Here is a 27,125-nt window from a genome sequence, read left to right on the forward strand (position 1 = left end):
GAGGAAAAACAGTGTGTTTCGAACAAAACGATACGAGAATGTAGGTTTAACCGACTAACCGTTCTTTCCCCGTTTCGTTTGCCCTCTAGATTGACGAATGACGACGTAACAGAGAGCTGGCTGATGCGCGGATACTGGGACACAAGAGGTGAGTCGAATTATGATTAACAATTTATTGAACTGTTATTGTTCTCAAGGATCTCACTCTTGAAGATGGCAATTCTTTTTCTTTTTTCAATTATTGACGCAATAATCAATTTTGCACAATTCATCAATATTAATATTAATGAATCGACAAGGTACGAAATGATAATTTAGAAACTTTATCGTATTTTTATCAGAAATAAAAGTGCGTTTTTTTTTTTACAATTATATATACATTATAAAGAGTAAATATTAAATATTTTTTTTTACATTTTCTGTATCGTTTTATATTTTTTTTATATTTTATTATTTATTTATTCATTTATATATTCGATAAAATGAAAAATAGAATACGATACACGATACAGGAATTAATAATAAAATTTCATCTCTCAAATTCAAATCGTATTACTGTATCTTTACTTATATAAGAATCCTTTACTTATATAAGTACGTATAATGCAAAAAGGAAAAGGGATACGTGTCGAGATCTATACCGATCCAGCCAATTCACAATTGTCATCTTCCAGTTGAAGCCTTTCATATCTAAAGATTAAATAATGCAACTATTTTGAATATGCGGCTTCCTTTGACGATGCATTCGTAATTTCCTAAGTGTCGGTATCGTCGAGTCGCTCGAAAATCATCACGCGCGGAAACAAGCGCGAAATTAAGCGACCAGAAAACGCGAGGAAACTGAATGCATATTGATTACGCTCGCTGAGAAGAAACGAGGGAAACGGTATTTATATACGATGAAATATGTATCGCATTGACACGCCAAAAGAGCGAATGCAACACGTGTGAAAGATAGCTTTCAATCTGGATATTTCAATATTTTTGTCTGCCATGTTCCTTTCGACTTTTCGACTGTTCGAACCACTTTTCAGCCGCCTCGTTAAAATCTCTCGTTCACCCTCTCTTCTTATCGCCTCATCGATCGGCTAATAAAAGTGCAACTTGTTTTTCTCATTTCGTTAGATATTTTTATCCTAAGTGGACATATGTATATAATAATTAAATACTTTAATCACTTTTAATCGGAATTTCTAGTCACGTGAAGCGTGATCAAATTGTAGATATGAAATGCAACGATGGATGGATTTCCTTGTCGATCATTGTCATACTGAAAAATAAAGACACGTGGAAAAATTACAAATTTAATATTCGGTTGTTTAATACGTAAAGTTGCAAATTAGTTTCATGCATAATTCACGAAAGTAAAAAGTACTTTTATTATTTCAAATTGAATTTGAATTTGAATTTTTCTTCTTTCTTCTTTTTTTCATTTCTTTTTATTTCCATTAATTAATTAATAATTTTCCTAGATTCCTTTTACGTATAAATTTTCCGTTACGATGTTCTTCAAATTAGGATTATCGAATTATTACACATATTTTTATTCATTTAAAGTTTTATCATTCATTCGTAAGAATTTGTAAGATTTATTTCGTTCTACAGCAAAAAGAAAAGATACGAAAAATCCATTTCTCATCGTCAGAGAGACGTATTAATCTCGAGTACTTTCGAAAACAACCGTTCCATCAACACAAGCTTATCAACTTTCCTTCAACTTCCCTTAATGAGAGATCTATCAGTTAAACTTTGTGCCTTGCACGGGGAAGGGGGGAGGCGTAAAAGCATCCCGAGCACCGCAACTATTCATACGAAACACGACGCGCGATGCAAACGACGAGACAAAGTTCCCGTCGAAGACGGATACTTTCGTTGGACGAAACAAACTTTCGTGGCCGTAGGCCGTTCCCGCTCATCCGGCAAAGGTTCTGATTCGACCAGTGCATTTTAATTCCTCCCCGTTAGACTCTCCGCCGTTCTTTTTTAACTTTTATACACCACCGTCAGGATTATGCAAGCAAAGAGGCGAGGTCTTTCCATGACGCGGGCGAATGCTTAGAATTTAAAATGCATTTCATATCGTTATGCTCTCCGCTTTCTCTTTCTCACCGCGCTCTTCTTTTGCCGGGCACCGTCTCTCGCTTCTTCTTGCACCATCGCACGCGGCCCGTCTCCCTTTTTTCCACCCTCTTCCTCTGAACACCACCTCTTGTATCTCTCTTCCTCTCTCTTTCTCTCTCTCCTTCTCACCCTCGTCACCCCCTCTCTGTCTTCGTTCCACTCCTCTTTCCAAGAATCAGTCCTCCTCCTCCTCCTCCTCCTCCTCCTCCTCTGCCCGCTCAACAGACGGCATATATGTCTTTATGAACGGTATGTGGAGTAGACAAGTGCATTAAAACCTCGGGCGTTAGTTCAAGCTTCAAGAGAGGAGGAGGATGACTGGGTTTGTAGGAGGAGGGTTTGGATGGAGGGCTGAGGAGGACACACAAAGGAATGCAAAGTAAGAATCACGACCTCCGCCAACCCCTTCTCGCGGCTGCCCCCACCACTCCGCGCCTCATCCTTCTTGGCAACCTCCGCCTCCGCCTCCATCTCCGCCGCCCATCGCCTCTTCTTCCTCCTTCTTCAACTGTATCGCCCTCCTCTGCCGGAGGTTACAACGCATTATCATACAAGGCGGTCCTCTCCTCGCTTTCCCTTAATTGTTTTCCAACCCGTCGGTTCTCCGCTTCCTTCCCTCCCCGTCTCCCCTCCCCCCGAACGATCCTCACCTGGTGAGAAACGACGCGGAAAGAGTCGTGTTTCCCTTTGCCTTAGACCCGATCAGAGACACTCGTCGTTGATCCACGAGTGGTCACTCGTCGGGCGCCGAATTCCACGCCTTCGAACGGGATCATCCACCACGCTGTTTCCGCGACATCAAAGGCGTGGAACACTTTGTTCCACGATTGTGGAGGAAAGTGTAACAGGGAGAGAGTCTCTCGTGAGGAGATCCACCTGGCGAATCCTCCTCTTCTTCGCCTTCTACTCGCGGAAATAAGGATCAGTTTGGTGAATTTCGAACGAGAAATTCTTTTTTCCCTCATATTCTATTCCCCAAGCCGAGGGATTCTTTTGAGGCGAGATTGATTGAAAGAGGTGACGAAGGACCTTCGTGTCCTCAATTATCACGCCGTTTCACTCGTTTACGCAAGGCAAAGGGGAGGGAGTGTCGATCGTGGTCCTTTAAACACGAGAACGTTTGAAGCTGCGTTTTCTTTATTTATACAGAATGCTAAAAATCTTATTTCTTCACGCGATGAATCGATTCAACGCGTGTATATGTATAATATATATATTGTTAGGAAATTAAGTTTGTACATTTAGTTATGGATAGTTTGCGTGCTATTCACTTTGAATTATTGGACATTAAGGTATTGATAATTTTGCGGATATGACGGTTTATTTAATTTAATCGTTGTAATTATGATAATCCTCGTTTAATTGCGCGACTTGTGCACGACCGTGTCGTTTCACTATTATCGAGAGAGAGATAAAGAATTATTGCTAAGCGGCATTCTTGTTCGTTTCTTGACTATTCACGTTGAATACGAGAGTGAGAAATATTGAAATAAAACGAAAGGAATTGTTTATATCGCGAAACATATTATTTAAGTTCGTTTAAAATTGCTGAAAAATGATTTAAATTCTATGCTCCAATTCTCGAATCTTTCATTTAGATAATTTACATTTAATGTATGTTTATGGCTTCACTGTATCTCGTGCAACGATATTCGAATGTTAAATTATCGACCAGATAGTTGCGAAAAGGTTAAGAGGTTAACTGCCAGTGGTTACACTTAACCACCGGTTGTCGTCTCAAAAGGGCCATAGTGGTCACCGGTATCCGACATTTATATCTTTTAGATAATTTTGAACAATAAAAATAATATAAAAGAGATATTATTCAACGATTATACCGAACAGGATCGACAATTGCAAATTTTCCTCGTTACCTATTTTTCCAAAATTATTTTCCAGAATTTTCCAATAACACTTTCTTTCTTTCTTCCTTTCTCTTTTTTTTTGGATCTCATAGCTTGTAAATTTCTATCAAAATTTTATTTTAATTTCATGAATTATCGAATTATCCAACTCTCATCTATTAGCGATCAATTTTATCTAAGCAGAATTGTGTAATAAGTAAACGTGTTATTCACAGTAGAAAGAAAAAATAAAGCTAAGCATAAAAATACCATAATTTTGCAGCCTCCGGTCACTAGCGACCAACACGAGCAATCCTAATGCAGGTCGTAGGTGGCACCCATACAGGGTGTCGACGTGTTAATGCGTAAGAGGCAAACGAATCCCAAAACGGTTCCATGTTTTCCGCGTGCTCGTATATTTTTTCCTCTCGCGACGCGTTTCATTCGCGTTTCGCTCACCGATTACAATTTGCCGGCAAGTTGTTTGCCGCGCCAATTTATATTCGGCCAGCTCGCCAGCACGTACGCGTTCTCCGCTAACGTTCGGTTGCTAGGAGACGAACCGGGCCGCGGTCTGCAATTGAAATTAATTTGGTTGACTTTTTGAAAGCGAGCACGGACAATGGTTCGCGCGCAACCCGAGATGCTTCTCGCCACGATTCCCGTCCGAAATTTCGTTCGATTCTGCTCGGTTTTTCGACGTGAACGGCTCTCCCGTTCCGCTGTATCGTTACATCGTCGTACCTTTGATTTAAGAAATATTTCATTTGCGCGGAAATACGAGGGAGAGAAGAAAAATAGAGAAATTATTTTGCCGATAAGTTTATCGTATATAGATATTCTGTGGTACGCGTACATGTAAATGTGTGTCTATTTGCGGATAATTCCGTGATGTTTATCTATGTAAATAAATGTGGTGTTTGAGTATAGTGTTTATTTAATGGGATAGAGAATCGAATTGTACTTCGTTTTGTTTTATTGATGGGGATAGTTTACTTTCTGGGTGACGGTGCCTGTATGTTTGATGATCATTTTCCGGGAATAATTTTTCGACGTGAAAAAGAATCGAAGAAGGTAAATATCTTTTCGTGTTCGTTCGTATTCGTTCACGTGTGTGAACAGGTTTATAAAGATTCGTTTTTTGTTGGAAGGCTAAAATGTACGAAGGAACGAAAATGGAAATACTGTGTCACAATTCGTTACGTTAAACGTGTAATATTCAATGATAAAGGTATAAATAATAGGAATAATTATCGTATAATATTATATTTTAATAATATATTCATTTGAAGGATGATTATATTTCTTTAACATATTACTTAATTAACATGTAATTACAAAGCAATTGTAATTATAATACAGTTGCGATAATTTATGAAATATAATTATTCTAACTACAATTGTATTAATTTAATTATTATTTCAATTATTAGAGTTAGAGCATAGAGTTAGAAAATTATAGAATATCTTCTTTGTGTTGAAGTGAAACGATAGTAATCTTAAAAATAATCTTCTTATTGTCAATTTAATAATTATTAAATATTTGCTAAATTAATATTATTATCGTTTCTATTCTACGGGATAATAACGGGATATTCTCGAAGATTAGCAAAACTATAGTTATGCCATGACAAGTTTCCAAAGTTTGCGTTCCAGATCGACATCTGTTTAAGATGAAACGGTTCACCTCCGATTAACCCCAACGAATGTGACATTTCTGAAACTCTCGTTAAGGATTCTACAATCGTCGATTCAACTATACCCACGAATAATCGTCCTCTAACTGGATCAGCATCCTCCCCAATTTTCCATGTTTCCAAAAATATCCCCTCTCTTAAAAATGATCCAACGAAAAGGATAATATAAAATAAAATTAAACGAAGCTACCCAGATTAATTCGGGATTAATTCATTCTTCTCAATTTCTCTCAATATTTCACATCAGACTTTCATATTAGACTAATCGTTAACCAAATATATCGTTAATTTTTTTCTTTAATTTAATATATACAAAACACGATTTGGTTACAGCACACAGATACGAAAATATTAATCAATTATCCTTGGAATATTTCTGAAGAATCGATTCTTGGGATTAAACAATTATAAAAATAGATACGCAAAAGACATTATATAAAATAAATATCATCAATTCCCTGAAAATAGATCATCCTTCCCTTCAGAACATTAATTCAACCATTCTATTAATTTATGTGAAAGAGTATCGCGTATTCCTCCCTCGAAATTATCCGGATTAACTAAATGTATAACGGCGGCCAGAAGATCGTGCGAAATTCAATGCAGAATTTTCAAGAGTGACAATGCGAGCGGGTTCACAAACACTTTCTTTCATCAGGGTTTACAGGTGTGCACAGGCAGGCGGTCCTCTGTAACGCAATTACAAAGCCGTAACATACTAATTCGGTTAATTCCAAATTATCACCCCTGATTTTACGCGTCGTCGAGCATCGTTAACACAGCGGTCTCGTGCGCGCGTTTCGCGGGAGGGCCGATAAAAGCGATTCCCGTCGATTATGCATATGAGCGACGGAAACCGTCGGAAATTTTATTACGAGAAACCAAACAGGCCGCGATCGCGAAGCGGAAGAGGCCCTCGACCGACTCGTAATGGCGAAAATATTAATTCGACGCAACAAGGGAGAATCGCTCGAAAGAGGGGGAAGGTTGTTCGATCGTTGGAAACTATTTTTTCGAATGTAGATAGAATTCGCTTCATCTATTTACTACGAGAATATATAGGAGGATATAAACTAATGGATGAAGAGAAATAACTAGGACGGTTTAATATTATCTCGTTTTCGACTCTGAACTCTGAATTTGGAGCGATAAATTTTTGACAAGATATATCGACGAGATATATGACAATAATCTGAATGAAATGTTTTGACAAAGAATATATAAATTTCTTTTAAACGTATTTCATACGATTGTGATTAGAATCGTGATAAAAATTATATTTGGATTACAACTCAATCGAATTAATACATTTTAAAATAAAATAATAATTCTGAACTCGTGGAGCGGACAATCGGCAAAGAAATTTTGTAGCCAGGAAGGAAAGGAGGCGGACTTATTAACGAGCAGTGTTTCACGAAAATGTGTTGGCAGATCTCCGAAATCGGGAAGGGGGTTGAAGTGAATATCGGGCGTGAAGTTTGACAGTGACCCCAAATGCGAATATAAAGGTTCGTCGAACGGCACACGACCTTGCTCCGATCGCAATTTCTGATATCAAAATACATCGATTTACACCTCTATTGTTCCTCGATTTGAAATGTATCATAAAACAGCGGGATGTGTGAATACCTGGGACGCATCCCCTGCTTTGTATCGTTCAGCCAGCCGACAGGGTTAATGGTTTTCTGAAATTTTTACCCGATCCGCAAAATCACCGTGCCATTGCGTTTTTTTTTTCATAACAAACACGTATAATCGAGCCTGGAATTAAAACCCAATCGTTGGAACGATTTGGTGTATTCATTGAAAAAAAAAAAAAGAAAAAATTCGAGTGGTATTATTTTGAACAATTTTTATAAATTGATTAGATATCATGGATTGCGTTTAACATGGTATGACGTAAAAATTGCAAAGATCTATCGAATCAATTATTTCGAAAACATCGACTGATATTTACCAAATACTTACAAGACACATTGATTAAAAAAATGGCATTCAGAACAGTGTTTAACAGTGCAGATAAATTTTCTCCAACGAAATACACAGAATTACTTATTACTCGCGTGTTAGAAATTCCTCCCATCATCAAAAGACGCGAGAAAGGGAGAGAGACTCCTATCATCATCGCTAATCAAGAAACGGTATACCCATTTTCTAATCACGCGACGAGTACGAGGACCTTGACAACTTCCCGGCGGCCTGGTCAGGTTCTAATTAATCGACTCGATCGCGGAGAGAGAGAGAGAGAGGCCGGAAACCGAAGGCGAGACTCCGTAGAAATAATTCCCTCGAGCTAGGTGGAGCTCTTACATCATGGATTCGTGAAAAGTCGGAGAGCGGAGAACGCAGGGAGGCGCAGGCGGTCACATTGAAGGCGAGGTGTGTAAGTGCATGAAATGAAGGCGAGGCAATGCACGCTGAATGGCCGTCGAGAATGGCGAACGACAATGGGCGATCGCCGCTTCTTCCGGACGCGTTCGCCGTTTCCCGCGCGAATCCACCGCCCATTGCGAGCGGGGCCGGATCTTCGCTCGGTGGGCCCCCATGGACGCGATTGGACCCGCGTGCCGGCTCCGTTGTTGGCCGCCAATCGCGACTTTCGAAACCGGGGAATAAAGAATCCGGATAATTGCGGCCGCAGCCTTTTTCGAGATGGAGGGATCGATCGATTTTTGCCGAACGGCCTCGAGCACCTCGAGCCGCCTCGATATCGAGTTACCGACCACTTGGGGACGTTATTATTGCTCAGGATGAGATGTCTAGGAACGATTGCCAGCTCCACCAAGGTATCTATGGAATTCTTATTGAGAGTGGGCATCGATTTTTTTCGATTACTTGTAACTCGATCATCGAAATCGTATATATCTTTCTTTTCGGTTTTATTATTTATCGAGGAATATAGGGATGCAGAATTCGATATTACGTGTTGGATTTTATCTTACAACCGTATATGCGGTTAAACCATGATATAATTTGAAAGTTTCTTACGTTTCTGTGTGGCCGTGTATTTAATAATTGTCTTCTTTTTTCTTATCGATGATCGAGTTGAGTCGTTGGAAATTATTGCAGTTATAGTAGTCGATAAATAAGTGATGACACGTTTCATACGTTCTCAAAGAGGCTAACGAGCTGTACAATTTTTTGAATGAAAGTAAAATTAAAATTAAAACGATCGCGTATAAAACTTATTCCCACGAAACGTAAATATCTGGATAAATTTTCAAGCAGAGGAAGGGAAAAATGCAATTTCTCGATGCATTGTTACGTAATCGAAAATTCCATCGTTTCTGAAGAATCTTTTTTTTTTTGAAGATTTTCAGAAAGTAAAGCAAAATCCAAAAGAATGAAAGATAAAAGTCCGTGTCAAGGCGATCGAATCGTGTCAGGCACGCACGCGAGCTAAATAGAGCTAAACTAGAGTGCTTAGATCACGTTATAATGAACGTTGTACGAAGATTATGCCCGTGGATGGAGAACCTATTTACATAGATGCGGAGGGTGTGTTTAGGTGGTAGGGAGCGGAGAATTGCGTGGTCGGTATGAGGGAGAAATACGTTCGCTCATGTACTTGCATTTGCACGTGTAACTGAGATTATGCGATATATATGTGTGTGCGCGCCATGTGGCTTATATGAGTTCTCAGTGACGGACACGCGAAGATGACTCTTTGTCCGCTGTCTTTATCGTATGGCTGAAATCCGTCATCCAAGGGAAACTGTATGCATATATTTACTTGCTAATGAAGATGAATATTATCGTATTACCAACGATCTAAAATAACGTTTTTTTCAATCTTTATTTAACAATTTTTCCTTGATTCCCGCTATTATTATCCGTTTATTTTAATAGATGATCATAGTATATTTAGAATTCTATTTTGTTTCTCACTTAGTTCAACGTGAACGTTATATTAAGTATTCTAATAAAATTAAAACAGGAATTGACAAACAGGATTAAAATACAGTATCTGTAAAATTTTATTGTTAAATTTGTTTCCTTTTCTTAATTTTTTAATTTAATTTCTTGGAGACTCATAAAAAGTCTCAATTGTTAAAATTTATTAGAAAATTAACCGGGATACATTTCGAGCAATCGTACTCACTAATTCACTGAGAGAGCGATTAAAATTTTACTCCGACATTCAACATCCTTCCCAAAGATACAATTACACCACGCCAAAGATTCCCCTCGTCAGAAAAAAAAAAGGAGGTCGCGATGACTCAAGTGCGAATGTCGTAGGTGTTCAGGAAAAAAAAAAAACGCATCCAAGGAGAGTGTATCGCCGCGGGTCTTGCGAGATATCGTCGTCGCTATCGTCCGGCGATATTTCCGGTTCCTGCCCAAGAAGCGTGCTCCCGAAGATAAATCGTTTTATCACGCGGCGCACTGGACTTTATGTGCCGTTTCTAAACGACGACCAAGACGGCGATGACGACGCCGCAACGCAGATAATTAAAGAGAGGGAGAATATATAATCCTGAATCACCGGTTCTGTTCGGTGAACAGAGAACGTCGAACGGATGCGCATTGTGCACCGTTCTTGCCTCCATGTTGCTGCCTCTTGTCACCCGTGTTTAAATACCGATCCCTTCCTCTCCTCCTCAGAAAGAGAGAGAGAGACGATGAAAAGACGTAGCAACGTCAACGCTCGCGCGTCGATCGCGCGTTTTCCTTACCTTTTGTGTCCCTCTCTCCCCCTCCCCGCGAAGGACAGATTCGTCGAATAGATTTTCTCCCGCAACAAGGCGACAAGACGCTCCGATCGGAAACCTGTCGCTCGATCGCTTACGATATTTTCCGCCCGCCCGCCGTCCGCCGCTCCCCTCCCCCTCCGCCCCCCTCCAGCCGCGAGTATTGATCGGAATCTCCGGTTTTTATGGCACTCTCGGCCTGGATAACGCCGGAACCTCGGATATCGGCGATCGCCGTTAACGATAGATGGACGGATTCGAAAATCACCGAGTTCACGAAAACTCGGTGCAAAAAAGAATGATGGAGAAGAAGAAAATATTAGTTGGATCGAGGCTTGTGTCGAGAGAAGGGGGATGGATCAAAGGGGAAGGTAAAAAAAAAAAAAAGGAATTCTGTGGATAAATAAAGTTCTGAAATTTTCTCGGTGTAAGGAGATTCGTCGATCAATGAGACGAAGGATGGGCAGGAGGGAAAGAGAGAGGGATGATTGGAGAGAACGGACCGAGAAATGACGTAAAAGAAAGAAGAAGAAAAAACGTGAAAAGAAGAAGCTGGGAGAAAGCATCGAACAAAGTGAAACGAAACGTTGCTCCGATTGGCTGGAGGAATAGAAAGTCTTGGAAACTGCGAGGTAAGAAGCGGAATGGGGGGAGAGGAGGGTGATGGTTCGATCGAGAAGGAAAATCCGGGGGAGTTCTGCGAAGGAATTCTGTGGGCAAGAGGCAGTGTGGAAAGAGGAGAGGCTGCGAGTGCATCGGCGGTTGCAGGAGAAAGAGAGGAGGATGGAGAGAACGGTCGAGCCATAGGGCCGGCTCGTCTCATGACTCGCGGTATAAAACAATATTGATTGGTCGTACAATGCGGGTGGGATTATGGGGTGGATCGGTCGTGGGGGCGGAGAGGGTGGACCACGGTGCATTGTGCTCGCTGCGTCCGGTCAAACTTTTCATCGTCCCTCGCAGCTCTCTCTCTCTCTCTCTCTCTCTGTTCTCTCCTTTCTGCTCTCCTTTCTTTTTCTGTCCGCGCTCACCGACCTCTCTGTCCCTTTCCCGTTGCCCTTCCGCTCCTCCCTTCGACGCTCCTTTTTTCTCTTCTTTCCCGAGACCCCCGATAATTATTGCAGACTGTTAGTCTGCAATTCGTTGGACGCCCAATTCTACTACCGATTCCCGCCAACTTGCACGCTTCCAACTTCACCGCCATTCCAGTTTCCTGCTCAAGGAATTAAGATCCTGCTCTCGGTTATGGATGATACTATTTCTTTTTTTTTTTTGACAATTTTCTGTGGCGATTTCTGTAGGCTAAAACGATATTTATATCTTTTTATCTAGGTTTTAATAAGTTGGTATGTAACGTTATTTGTTAAAGGTAATTTCCTGATGATAAATTATTATATTTGAATTCTGTATTAAAAGAGAAAGGTAGGAACTATAAAGTTTAGGAAAATGAACGTTTTGCTGTTCAAAATAATGAGATTCGTAGGAAGAGATAAATCTATTTAAAAAAAAGAAAAAGAAAAAGAAAAAGTATAAAATAACAGATTCTAAAGTTAAAAATAAACGAATATGGAATATACGATTCGTTTTGGAGAAAATCAGATTTAAAAATTTATCGAATGTATACATATTTAACAAGCACGTCGTTTGTGAAAAGGTATCATTAACGTTATTGCGTTTACATAAACGTTACATACTGTTTACGCGGTTCTACGAATGGAAACATTACCGCAAACATGATGAAATATTATTTGTTCAATTATTTATTTAATTTGTGTTTAATCTGTTAACTTAAAAATTATTACCAATAAACTGTTCAATCCAATTACACAGTGATATTCGTCCTCGTGTCTTTAGATAGATACACATATATTTACAAGAATCTTGTAAAATACTTCTTAAATTCTTAATTACGATAAATATCATTCTTGAATAACAAACATAAAATATTTTAACACCTATTCCTTAATAGAATACAAACAAAATTTGTCAAATGAAAAGATAACGTTTATAATAACTCCGTTAATTTTTGTTGCAAAATTAAAATCATTAACACAACGAATCATTAACGAATATTCGTATCAAAAAATGCTTTTATCTCGACATATTTGTCACAATAATTTAACTCTCTTTCGTTGGAATCGATTTTGATTCACGATATCTTATTCTTCACCCTCTGCAAGGACCCAGCTATTCCTATACCCGAAACACCCATGGCAATCACCCATGCGAAGCGACTCAGCGGGTGTCGAGTGAAAAACCAATTTTTCGTTCAAACAAAGTATTACACAACTTTGGTAATATTTAAATCTCTCGTTGCCAGTCGATTCTGTCGAACGGTATGCGGAAACTTTGAAAACTAATATCACCGTCGACTCCGGCTGACAAAGGCTCGGCCCCGACGACACCACGCATACGTTCCTTCCACCCCCACTCCCACCCCACAGACACACACACACACAATGGCGCATTTTATAGATGCCCGCGCGCAAACACACGCGTTGTGTACACTTGGATTACTCGCAATTACGCTCGGCAGATCAGATGACTCCTCTCGGCCGGCGGCTTTATTGCGGCTTTATTAAACGGCTATGGCCGATGCGATCGGTCGTGGATCATCTATATAATATCACCGGAAGGAGACGTGGTGAAAAAAAAAATGAAGCAAACCCGTGGAAGATGCAGATACACCGAGATGTATAAAGGAGAAAAAGGCGAGACGAAAATGGTAGGCCGAATCACGAGAATTGGAGGAAACGATACTTTGAAAAGCCGTGAAACGCCTAAACCGTCTCTACTTCTCTCCGCGGAAATACTCTCTAGACCGTCCAAGTGTATCGTGTAGCTGCGCGATAACTGTAGCATGTTGGCCAACAGGTACGGGAAAACGGGCTCGAAGGGTACACAGAGCACACGAGGAAAGGGTTTCTATGACTCGGCGATTGCCACGTATGAGGGAAAAGTCGGAGGAAATCGGTGGCAAGGTGCGCCACTCCGGGATCGTGTACTGGAAAAAGTCGAAACTCGGGAAACTCCTCCTCCATCGTAATGATACACACGTGTTATGGCCAACTTCCCTCCTTCAGACTTGTTACAGTGGATAACTCGCGTGCACGGTGCTCGCCGAATTTTCCAAATATGCCGGACAACTTTCGCCAACGATCGTCGTTTTCTTCCGCGAGCTCATCCGATCTCCCTCCGACCCAGAACTTACGTATGATGCGTTAGTGTATCAACATTCCCAGGTCAGAGATCGACCGATTTATTTGAACGACGGTTATTTGGACGATCAAGGATAATTTTGTTCTCATATATCTATGATTGAATTTGGAAGAATCGAGTAACAATTTCTTTTCGCACGATAGATTAATCACGCTTGCAAAATCTTCGTTATCGCGAGAAGAAAATTTATTTACTCTGAGAGTGAAGACACTGTGGGCTTCCTCGTCGTTTTAAAATTTCGCCGAATCGATCCCCCAACAGGAAGTGACAATCGAGGTACGTCTTCGCCCCTATCGGGGCGATTAAGGGAAGAGAAAGGAGGGAAGGACGAAATTCGATCGAGATTGTTTCGCGAACGATTCGACGTTTCGACGGAAGAAGGGTGGACATTCTTGGGAGGCGAGCACAGCAGTTCGGTAATTTATTTCTTGCCGGATCTCCTGACCGCAGGATGCTTGACGAGGGTGGCGTTCGGGTTCATTCCCGGAGTGAACTCGGTCGGTCCGTGCCGGCAACTATTTCGGAATTAATTAAACTATCGAGGCGACCGAGCGTGCACGATTGAATCGTTAATTAGCGACTGCCCTCCACGAGTTACGTAACCTGCCTCGCCCACCCCTTTATTTACACTTGTCACGTCTTCCAATGTTCCCGTGTGTTGCCTTGGGGATGTGTTGTCGATTCGATTGGAATTTTACTCGCGGTCAATGTGATAAATCGTGATGATTTCGTAGATAGATAGAAAGATAAGAATCTTTTCTTGCTCATTGTAATCGAATAAATTGATTAAAATATATGTATATTAAAATGTATAAATTTTTGAAGAATAAAATTGATCAATTCGACTCCCGAAATGGATTAATAATATAATTTAATCAGTCGGAATATATTATACGACAAAGAACAAATCAAAGAGATATCTTAGAAGAAGGAACAAAGAGAAAATTGGCGATTCTGATTGAAACGAATCACTGATTCAAAACAAATTACAATACCACCTCGTTACCATCGACGTAGAAGAAGAACTAAAAAAAAAAGAAATCTCGATTAATTTCAGTTATCCTGCTGCATCATCCTTACACTGGAAATGCAAATTATTCGATTCGCCGTCCATCCGCAATTTCTCCCTTCCTCCTTTCAAATTATACCTGCATCGGCGCCGAAAGACGCGCAAGATTGTTAAGAATTGCACAATGCCGCGCGACAAATGAAGCGTTTCAGAGGAACGCGGAATCAACCCCTCCCGCCTCATACGTGAAAACAAGAGGGGAGCAGATCGGGGTTTGAAAAACGAAAAAAAAAAAACGAGAAAAGTAAAGACAGAAAAAGAGAGAGACAGAAAGAGAGAGAGAGGAATGGAGATGGTCCGTGCGGTGTACGAGCCTCGGAGCTCCATCAAGCCCTTCGAAGGGTTATGAATAAGGGATGAAGTTCATGCGTAGCGACGCACATACGCCGCCGGTGTCCACGCATTCATACGAACTCGGCCGAGTTTAAGCTCGATTGTATGCCGGTAAACGAATAAATGTGCAAATTTGACGAACCAGCTCCTCTCTCCTCCCTCTCTCTCTCTCTCTTTCTCTCTCTCACGCAGTCCTCTCTCTCAACCCCTGTCTCTCTTGTCCTCTCCTCATCTATTGGAAAAACGGATGCGCGTACAAGCACGCCTGTCAGCGACGAGTGTACGTGAGAGAAAATGGGGGGAAAAAAAAACTGAGTATTATAGCCAGAGAGAGAGAGAGAGGGGGGAGGGAGATTTAGCGACGATGAGAAAAAGATAGCATTATGCGGCGTACGCCCACGCGTCCATACTTTCGAGAATTTTCCTGTGGAGATGCGTGAGACCGCGTTTTCCCGAGCTTTTCCGGAAAAATTCGACGTGTACGATATATATATACATATAACCGACGTAATATTCGTGAATATTACACGCGCAGATTGGTAAATGCGTGAGTATACCTGCATCGTGGAGTGCGTCGATGGCCCCGAGAGCATGTTGACGCGTGGATCGGCCCTGATGGGCGCGCTGGGCGTTCCTACGCGCGTAGTCGTGAATAAAAATAATTAACGGAAAATATATACGAACGTCGAAGCGGCGATTGATTTACGAGAACGCGCGCGAAGGTACGAGGCGGGACCCGTAATTTCGCAAAAACCGCGTATCTGCGGGCTCGGCCCCGATTTTTGTTTTTACCCCGACCAACCAGATCGACTGTGCACCTCGTACCTCTCTCTCTCTCCCTCTGTTCGACTCCCTACCATCCTACTCTCTCTCTCTCTCTCTTTTTTTCACTCTCGACTCTCTGTCGATACACGTATGGACAAAAGAGGTGCGTGTGTGCACGCGTGTCCGAGCCTCTGTACAAATTTACGTTTTACGTACGTGCAACGGGTTCGGGTGTGCGTGAAATTTTTTTTTCTTTTTTTTTTTTTTTCGCTACTCATCGTTCCCTGAAAACGGCGCGGCGGATTCGACGGTCCATGATACTCGTTGCCGCGGATATTACGGATAATTAAGCAATACCTTTTTGCATTTAATCAAATACACTTGCCGACGATCCGAGGATACTTCGTCACGGACAATCGTGTTTTTTGTATCCGATCGAGAGGGTTTCGCGTCTCGTTTCGGGCGGCGTTCGATCGGCAGGTTTTCCGTTCGTTTCTTTTGGAAGAAGAGATTAATATTCTTTTTGTCGACGGTTCGTCGAATACACGCGGTTTATCGAAGCTAATAAGCGATCGTTAACGAACATCCCCTCCGCTAAAGGTGGATATTCATTCTTCTTAATCGAATTAGAGAAGTTACATTTTTTATAATTATGCATTGTTTCGTTTATAAATGTAATAACCAAAAGCATCATTGTTGTATTGAAAATATCGATCGTTCGAATATTTTCTTTAAAAAAGTAAATAATCATATTTTCAGTTCTATCATTTGCCCGTTCACCGTTCAAGTAACTAAGAAACTAAATAAAAGTTTCTCCTTATATATAACAATCCGTACAATCTATATAGAACGTTAAGAGATCGCGCAAGTAGTGATTCAAGCGCCGATACTCGACGTAATCTCGGACGTAGCTATCAAACGGCCGGTAATAAAATCGCGCTCGTCTATTCTCCTCCGAAAGGGTTTCCGCTAATTAATCGCTTCTTTCCTAATATAATACCGCGATTGTCCTCCTTGTTACAATCTTTTCTCCTCCCCATCCTCCGTTTCTCGTCCGCAAAAGCCATTCTTCCTTCCTTGTAAGCCCCTCCCCCCTTTTCCACGGTCAGCAAACACGGAGAAGAATAAACACGCGGCTCCTCTTTCTTCCAAGATAATAACTTTTTTAATTAGAGAGAAACGGCGGTGATGTACAGCGAGCGGAGAAGAGAAAACAGTTTTTGGTGGGAAAAAAAAGAGAGGAAAAAAGGAGAGGCAGAGTGGAGACGACACGCAAAGTGCACCGCGGTGACGTAAGGCAGGCGGCATCGCCGCCGTTGCACTTCGCATTATCTTATCCTCGAGAGGATGAGGCAGTTTACAAAGCAACGGGCGCGCGCGAAGCGGCACAGCCGAGGAGGCGATTTAACGCCCTGAACGACTTTCTCACCCCAGAAGACCGGGACAGGGGTGGGAAACGAAGCACGAGGCGCTAGAGAGAGCTAAGAACCCCGAGCGTGCAACGCTAGGGAGAAAGAGAGAGAGAGATAGAGAGAGAGAGAGACACCCCGATAGGAGAAGTAGGCCTGGCGAAGAGGGACAGAAGACGAGTCTTGTAGACATAGGGCTAGGGTGCTTAGTTCGCCCGGTGTGAAAAGCGGAGAAAAGCGCAAGAGAGCTTTTTTTTTTTCTTTTTTCCCCCAACCCGGCCTCTGAAGTAAGTGGCTACATCGTGCATAGCACGTAAGTCCACAGGTGTCCGCGGACAATGACTCGCGTCCCTGTTGTGTGTCTGCACACGCATGGTCCCGTGGATAGACAGCCAAGCGACTTGTGCGTGCTTGTGTGCGTGCATGTGTCACACGTTTCGCGGCCGCCCCGTTGTGTGTGCATGCACGTGCATACGCGCGGATCCTTCGAAGGGGTTGGCCTACCCGGGAGAAGTCTCTTAATTTCCGTGCTTCGGGACAAAGGGGAAAAAACGAGCGCTCGAGAAAAGAGGAGAAGGTGGAAGAGGACGGCTACCTTTCTCCTTCTATCTTTCGCTCTCCCCCTCACCCCTTACAGCGCGCACGTTTCCTCCTACGTGCCGTTTCTTCTTCATCCTCCTTCTCTTTTCCCTTTAACTCTTTGCTCTTCGATGGTAAATAGTATGTGTGCATACTAGAGAGAGAAACAGATAGAGAGAGAGAGAGATGTAGGCAGAGGGAGACATCCAGGACGACTACAAGGGTGCATCGCGACTCGATATCACATATATATATATATATATATAAAACATTGGCGCATCAGACGAGATCCTTTGACTCTATCTCGTAACAGGTTCGCTCGGTGGAGCAGCCGCGGAATCGCCGTGACTTTAATTCCACGATTGTTTGTTCCGCCTTCCCTCAGAAGTTAACTGAAGTGGCACAGAAGTTTTACCGCGCTATACGTGCCATTATATCTTCGGTTTATCCTGCGATTGTGCGTTTATCCCGCGGAACAACTCCAAGCTCCGTTTGTCCCAGCTTCTTTTCATTAGAAGCATATACGCGCTCCGAGTGTAATCTCGTTCGAGGTTATTTCGCGTGGAACCTCGCCGATTTTTCTTTCCTTTTTTTTCTCCGAAAATGTTTCGCGGTGTTTTACTTATAAAGAAAGAAAGGAAGAGAAAAGAAAAAAAATAGGAGGCCAGAATTCTCTTCTCTCGTCGCGTCGGTTCGTTGATTTCTTCGATCGAGGTATCGAGGCCTCTCTCCTTTCATTGCTGCATTCGTTCATCGCGATTCTTATACGAGCCGTTTCTTTTATTTCCGAAGTTGACGGTGGAAACCAGCAGTTCGTTGTTAATATTTATTGGTGCTTATTTGAGCGCGGGACAAAGGGGGGATTTATTGGAATAGAATGTAAAGGATGAAGCTTAAAAACGGTAGTGTAGTAGTCGAAACTATCGATCGCACGTTCGAGATTACCTTTTTCCACCATTCCATTGTTGTTTCTACTTGAATTATGAATAGTATCAAGAGAACTATTCGGTTGAATTTATTCTTGGATACAGGATTGTTTTGACATGATACCATGGTATGATTGCATCCATTTCCAGAATTGTAATTAATGAAACGTAATTACGAACGTGCGTAATACGTAAGCAGAAAACTGATTATTATTTCGATCGGGTTAATATAAATAAAAGATGCATTAGGTATTAATTACTCAATCAGAAAGCTAATATTTTTCTTGCTTGATTAAAAATAAAATATTTGAACGAGTTGTCGAATATAATCGTATCAACTGGTGGTTGACAACTTTAATCAAGCATTCCTTTGACTCATTTTTAATTAATCAATAATAAAATATAAAATATTTGCATCTATATATATATTTAATTCCATATCAAACCAGTCCCCCCCATATCAAACTGTGATTCAATAACGTTAACCAGTTATTTGCGTTACAATTACATTCATAATTTCTGCAAGATGGCAAAACAATAAATCCTATCAACTTACTACTAACAAACTCGCTCTTTCGTAAAAGATAGATCTATACAAGACAATTCTACGCTCTATAATAAATGATACGCGCACAATATAGGAGTACAAGAATAGAGAGACCGGGTCATCACCATCCAGGGGGTTAAAATTAAACCAGCAATCGTAGAAAGTCGTCTTTCACGTCTTTCCAAATACCAAAATCGATCGCGGATCAACCACCACGAGGTGTAATTTCACCGGTCTCGACTTAAAACCATTTATCCTCGCGTTATTGTCTCCATTGGCGGGGGCAATTTCGACATCTGGCGAACAGAGCAGCTGAGAAAGAACACAAGAGGCAGAGCATCATCGTCTCAAATTACTCCGGCAGGGTGCTCCTTCGCGTTTTCCCTTCCCGCGCCGCGTGTAATGTCCGCCCTGTCGCTAATCCCGAAAATCCTGAAAAAGGTTCATCATCTGCGCTTGGTAGTAGGTGGCTGTTCGTCTGTCTTTACGTCTGTCTGTCTGCACGACGACTGCATAATGCCGGGTCGTCTCGTGTTTACGGCATTTTTGTGGGCAAACAGAATCGACGATCTCCTCCACTTTTCTTACCGCTTATTCCCTATCCTCTCCCTCCACCCTCGCTGTAACTAAACGAGAGAAAACGAGAGGGCCTCCCTTTATCTCCGCGGTTGGCGCAATCTTTTGTCAGTGTGCGCCCGAGCGGCGCGCCGTTGCTCTGCATATTTTGAATATATCCGAAAGGATCCATGATCCTTCTTTTCGACCGTACCGCTCTATATAGAGAGAGATATATATACATATATATATACATTACCTTTTCTCGTCACGCGATCGAGCCAGACTTTCAAAGTGATCGAGTGCATCCCCGCTGGCTCGGTATCCTTCTGGCCGGAAGGATGCATCCGGATGCGTTTCAGGGATATTGACGTAACAGTACAACGGCTTGTTAAATATTTATCCCCTGGAAGAGGGAGGGACAATGGACTCGAATCGTCGAATAACGGGGACGAGGAAAAGAACGGCGGCGGATCGAAAGTCACGCGCCGTTCAGCTAGGTTGGATTTCGCGAGGAGGCGAAAAAAGGAAGAGGGAACAGGATCTCGTCCGGAAACGGCAGCTGAGAGGTTGGCCGTGATCAATCCTGTTAATCGACTCGTGGAGATCGCCCCGTGCGGGCTTGGAATCTTTTCACGCAAATTCGTGGAAAGAGATTGTGCATCCCCCTTTGTCGAGACGATTCCTTTGCCGATCAACGAGACAATCGATGTGGACGTTGATTTCTATGCGGGTGGGGGAGGAATGGGACCGAGAATGGGACGAATCAATTCTTTGTATTCTCGTCATGGATAGATTCATATGGAAATCTTGGAGTGTTTGATAATTGATATCTGTGCAGAGACGAAAGAAAAGATGTAAGAAACAAGATATCTGTTGAAAGAAGGGAAAATAAACTGGAATAATCATTTGTGCGGAGGAATAGCTGCGAAGAGTTTTATCTTCGTTTCCACGTAATTTCCTCGTAACGCCAATTTTCCTCGAGACTAGTAACCCTTCACGCCACGTTCGAGCGCCCTCTGGGAAAACAAAGGTGTCACTTCTTCAAAGAGCTCTTGGCTCCTCTGACTCTCGTTCCTCTCTTTCTCTCTCTTTCTATTTCTCTCTCTCGTTCTCTCGTTGATTCGCCGTGTCGCGTCTTTCCGCCCGGAAAGATTCCCTTCCTTTTCGCACCTTTTAACTCGCCGTTCTATCTATGTCGCTCTATAGATTTTATCCCAAGTATCTCAAGATTCTTGCCGAACAGCCCCACTAAACTTCCATCCCCTTCTTCCAAGCGCCAAGAAAGCACTTTATCTCCTGAGGGGTTGCTTCAACAGGTTACAAGACATCGGCCGTTTCGTTTTTCTTAGAGCGTAGCCTCCCCTAAGAAACGCTCATCCCCTTGCTTTCTACCCGACTTTCTTAGCCTACGGGAAGCGTCTGCTAATTACGAATCCCTTTTGTCGTTGATTTTCTCGCCTTGTTAACCATCACCATGGACAATGAACCAATAAACTTGCCGTGAGAAAATAATGCATCGAAGATTTTAATCTTGATACATTTCTTTAAAGATTTATTTTATTAGAAAGAAATATTGGCCGTTTATTTTATTATTTTCGTAATTAATTTAAGTGTTGTATCGGTATGAATTTTTATAAAAATATTTAAAAATTTATTTTTTCATATAGTACATTAAATCTTTGTATCGATATTTTTTTATTTCGATAATATATATCGTTTTTAATTTTGTTTTTTATTTTTTGGTTTCAACTTTTTAAAAAATAATGTTATATTTTTCAATAGAAAATCGAAGAAAAATATTAATGTTGTCTTGAATTTTTTTATATAAAAAAAAAATCATATTTAAAATAATATATAATATAATATTATAATATAATATAATATAATATAAGAAAGATATTAATGTCTTGAATTTTTTTATAAAAATCATATTTTGTAAAATAATATATAATATATATTATAATATATAATATTATAATATAATATAATATAATATAAGAAAGATATTAATGTTGTCTTGAATTTTTATAAAAAAATCATATTTTGTAAAATAATATATAATATATATTATAATATATAATATTATAATATAATATAATATAATATAATATAAGAAAGATATTAATGTCTTGAATTTTTTTATAAAAAAATCATATTTTGTAAAATAATATGTAATATTATAATGTAATATAATATAATATAATGTAATATAATATAATATAAGGAAGATATTAATGTTGTCTTGAATTTTTTATAAAAAAATCATATTTAAAATAATATATAATATAATATTATAATATAATATAATATAATATAAGAAAGATATTAATGTCTTGAATTTTTATAAAAAAATCATATTTTGTAAAATAATTTATATTATATATTATAATATAATATTATAATATAATATAATATAATATAAGAAAGATATTAATGTTGTCTTGAATTTTTATAAAAAAATCATATATTGTAAAATAATATGTAATATTATAATATAATGTAATATAATATAATATAATGTAATATAATATAATATAAGGAAGATATTAATGTTGTCTTGAATTTTTTTATAAAAAAAATCATATTTAAAATAATATATAATATATATTATAATATATAATATTATAATATAATATAATATAATATAAAAATATAATATTTTGTTTTTTAAAAAAAACAAAAAAATTATTCATTTTTTAAATTTATAAAACATTCTCGGTTATTAATATTTCTTTAAATATCAGTCTATATTCGTTTTACAATTTACATTACTTTCCTTCTATTCACCTCGTTTGTTTATATTCGAAATACAAACCGACGAAGTATCACGACCAAAATATTCGTAATATTTCGAGAAATATATTATGTATTCAAAACAAAACGATTTCGACGAAATAGATAATCCATTCGTTCTCGTTCTAATCCCCTTACCAAAACATAAATTCTCGAGCTCGAACGTTATTATCGTGTCAACTCGCAACGGAGAAGGAGCTCCCGTCGTATCGTCTTGAATTCGCAAAGTGGAATCGAAATCGAGCAATTCAATCGGAAATCCGACTATCTCTCATCCCACAAGAGGGGTAACTCCAACAGGTTACAAGACGTTGAGAGGTTGAATCGTCTTCGTTTCCCCCCTAAGGAAACACCGTCGTCCCTTTAACATCTTGGTCGTTTCCTTCCATCCATCGCCCCGAGAAAGCCCATCCTCTACTCTCCACCCAGTTTTCTTAGCCCTTTCACGGACGAAGAACTTCCCTCGAAGAATTTTCCGGGCTAAAGGGTGCGGATAAGGAATCTTTTCAGCGGAAAGAGGCATCGAACGAGGGTGATGGTGGATAGAAAAGAAAGGAAAAGCGTTTTCTTACGACGATACCTCTCCCCCTACTAAAGCTCAAGTCGCTTCTACCCCCCGTGCCGCCCTCGAGGGAACAAGATATCAACTTGTTGCTGTCCGGGATTGAGCGTGTTGGCCAAGGATCTGGAGGAGAGAGGTGGAGGAGGTCGAGGTTTTTATTTTATTATTTAGAGACGGCACGCGAAACCGACCCTTCCCACGTCGCGTTCCTCCTTTTTTCTTTCTCTCTCTCTCTTTCTCTCTTTCTCCTTCCACGGATTAGAATCGTTTTGTTCCGTGTTAATAGAAGAAGAAGAAGAAGAAGAAACTTTGATACGTTGAAAAGTTACTTTTTTTCTTTTCTTTTCTTTTTTTTTTCGTGAGTGCAGTGAGTGTGTGCGTTTTCTTTGTTATCCTTTTCGACGACGAAGAGTTGAGACGATTAAATTTTTAAGAGTTAGGAGTGTTTTTCATTCTGGTGAAAGAGTTGACTTTATTATTTTCCTCGAGGTGAAGTGAATTCTAAAAAGGAAAATGCGTAGCGTGTACGTAAGTGAAATGTATAAGTTATCGGAATATCGGTTCATATTGGATTTCACGATAAAGAAATGTTATTCTTTATCGTTGTTGCCTGGATGTTATCTCTCCTCTCCTCCCCTCCCCCCCTCCTTTCCTCTTTTGCGTCTTTCTGCAGTGTTCAGAGTTAATGCAATGAAAATTTATCGATACGAAACATACATTTTTTATGGTGAATTATTTTAAAATTGATTTGAAATTCATAGTATTCAATGTACACAATGTTTTTATACAGATTTGATCAATGAATTAAAACGCTAAAAAATGTGTGTTTTATTTAAATTCAAAAGAGATACGTTTTCGATTTAATTTGGAATTTCAATTTTCATTTTGAAAAGATATAACGTACATGAAAATTAGAAATTGTTTCGTTAATAATGGTATTTCGTAAATTGTACAAATATTTCGTGACAAGTCTCCTCAACTTCTCACGAAAGATTCCCAGGACACGCATCCATTCGGAAAACACTTGTTGAACATCGAACTAAGATTGCTCGAGCTAAGAAGCCACTTGTTGCTTCATCCTTCCTACAAGGAACTTGCTGTCCCGTTTCAGGATACTTAGGGATAATAGCTAGATTTATCCTTCCTTACTTTCATCTCTTTGCCCGATCGAGTGGAAACTATTCGACTTATAAATCATTCATCTTCCAAAAAAAAAAAAGAAAATCCCCAAAAATTGTATAAAGTAACAACGAAATACCAATATATAACGAAATATTTTCTATAGACAAACTTTTTTAAGAATAATTCTCGATCTTTTATTCCTAGATTTTTCTTGATCCTTTATCATTCTAAATTTTGAAAAAAATTTGAAGAAAAATAAAAAATTCGTTTTAGAAAAATTTAAGAATGGTAATTTCTTCTTAGTCTTTAGTGATTTAGTTTTTCTATAGAAAGTTAAATTCCAAAGAAAATCAATGTATTTATTTGAATTGTTAAAAATTTGATTAGATCACATATTAATCGTAAGTAATAATAGATAATTTGTAATTACAGTTCTGCGAAGGACGTATCCCTCTTCGATTGAAATAATCCATTAACGGTGGAACGATTAGATGAAAGGGGCGTCTCCTGAGGCAGGGGCCACGTGTTTCTAGCATAGTTCCAAGCACATGTACAACTTGCACGCGCAACACCAGTTTAATCAATCGTATCAAGAACGCTGACTTGAGATAGGAAACTCGTCGAAAAGTGAATCTTCACTTTGTTTTGTATCTAGAAACTAATATTCGTAACTAAATTTAATAATATAAATCCGTCGAGGATATAGTATACTTGATTGGAAAAATGAGTACACGTTTCGTTTTCGACAACGTCGATACGATTGACGGAAATCAGATAAGCTTGAAGAATGAATCTCTTTTTTAAATTAATACGATAATAATTACGATATTACGCGAATATTATTTTAAATTAGAATTCTTAAATCCTCGAACAAAATTTTTTTTAGAAATTATTTATATCGTATTTATCGTAAAAAAATTTTTTTACGTATTTTTTACGTATTGTCGATAAAAGTTAAATCGCGGTTAAAAATCAGATTTTTAAAAAGTTAACAATTTTGGCATCGAAATTATAAATTTCTCAAAAAATGAAATTATTTTATATATTTATTTTTGCCATCAAATCATTAATTTCGATAGATCGAATTTATACAAAATCAAAAACACATACCCAAACACACTCATTCACGCACACACTCACACACACACGCGCAAGTAGATATATCGAACATTATCGGAACATCATCGTGCGAATTACCTATAGGGGTTGAATTGCAAATCGTTTCAAACACTCTCATTCATTCGAGGCACTTAGGCAAATACCGTTTTTGGTGGCGCGAAAACAGAGCCTGATTCTAGTGAGTGGCGCGGATTGATGAATTTCCAGCGAGTTAACATCCTGAATGAGGGAACTTGAAAAAAGAAAAAGAAAAAAGAAACTAAAAAAGAAGAAGAAAAAAAAGGAGAAAATACAAGCTCACCCTGAGACTTGCGAGATGATTAGATTCTGCCACGTGCCCATTGTGCCAGCCATCGACGTAACGCCCCTTCCTGTGCGCGCGTGTGCGTGTCATTCATGCGTGTCACTGTTACAATGCGAAGACGCAGAATCGTAATCTCCCATCACTTCGAATCGAGGCTGGACTTTGAGACAATTTATTGTTCCACGAAATTATCCACGTCGCTCACAGAATTTTGGTATAAATTATTTATTCATTCTCGAAGGAGAAAATTCGCAGTTAGAGTTTGTTTTCTTTTTTTTTTTTTCTAGTTTTCTCTCAATTTTTATAATATAGATTTTTAATTACGTTCTGAATTATATTCAAAAACAACGACGTATCATTTTGATATTAATATTCGAAGAATTTACGATCTGAAATTTTGCTGAGGCAATCTAATGCGATAAAAATTCTTCCCTCCCCCTTCTCCCGATAAATTACGATTGTCAAAAAACAACGATTCAACTTTTGATTTGCACGATACGCGTGTAACGCGATTGCCTCCCCCCCCCCCTTGTGAAATAATGCCCATACTCTTCGGGACAGTGTTATATTGCCCATAAAGCTGAAACCTCCCCCTATAAGTTCACCGGGCGACAATTAAATGTAAATCACGTATTTGCGCGAAAGTGTAACGCAAACACTCGGTAAACACGACACAAACTACCAACGGGGGGATCGTTTGTGACGGGTAACTCGAACGCACGCGCGCGAATTGCGGTTACACGGTATTTAGAAACCGATTTCCCCCGATGAACGCGCCTCTCTTTCTCTCTCTCTCCTTCCCCCCTCCCAAAACGGGAGATCTACTCCCCTGAAAAAAAAAAAGAATCACGACACCGCAGGAAAACAGTCGAACGATTTTGCAATCCCCGTGGCTAATTCCTTCATCCAATACCGGGGTATCGTAACGAGGTTTAGCGGAAGGGAATTTCTCCCTTTCTCTCTCTCTCTCTCTAATCGTCTAATCGTCGCACCCTTCTTTCGACAGAGGGAAATTTCTAATCGAGGAAAGATAAGAGGCCCGGCAGAGAGGAAGAGCACATAGAAAGAGAGAGAGAGAGAGAGAAAGAGAGAGATTTCAATCTTGGCAACGATCGAGATTTTCCATCGAGACGACGCTATTTGATTTTCAACCCCATCGTCCCTTTGACTTGATCGGGGCCAGAGAAAGAGAGGCGTACGATCGACTTTGGGCGCGGTGGTTTTTATCGAGTTACGCAACGAAAGGCAGTCGGCCAAGTTCTTTGTCTAGCGGGCCATCTGTCATCCCCCTCCCCCTCGAGAAGCGAGGAGAGCCTCCAACATCGCCGACGTTGGAGGGAGGGTGCAGTGACAACGGCGTGGGCGTTACGACGACCTACTTGCGCCTCGTAAACGGTTCGCCTCTGTCGTCTGCCCATACCGTATTTCCCACGCCCGCGTGCACGCCAACACGAAGGGGGGTGGGGA

The 27,125-nt window shown here is 40.0% G+C and overlaps 1 protein-coding gene across 2 annotated transcripts in view; it reads left to right on the top strand.

Moving 5' to 3' along the window:
* LOC108001328 (homeobox protein prospero) overlaps positions 1-27,125 on the top strand; it is a 188,342-nt gene that overhangs the window by 21,237 nt on the left and 139,980 nt on the right. For both annotated transcript variants that reach the window (XM_062075840.1, XM_062075841.1), the window contains exon 2: positions 90-148. The gene's annotated coding sequence lies outside the window, so the exon portion shown is untranslated. The remainder of the gene's footprint in view (positions 1-89; positions 149-27,125) is intronic.

Source organism: Apis cerana, linkage group LG5 (assembly GCF_029169275.1).
Source record: "Apis cerana isolate GH-2021 linkage group LG5, AcerK_1.0, whole genome shotgun sequence".
Classification (NCBI taxonomy): Eukaryota; Metazoa; Arthropoda; class Insecta; order Hymenoptera; family Apidae; genus Apis; species Apis cerana.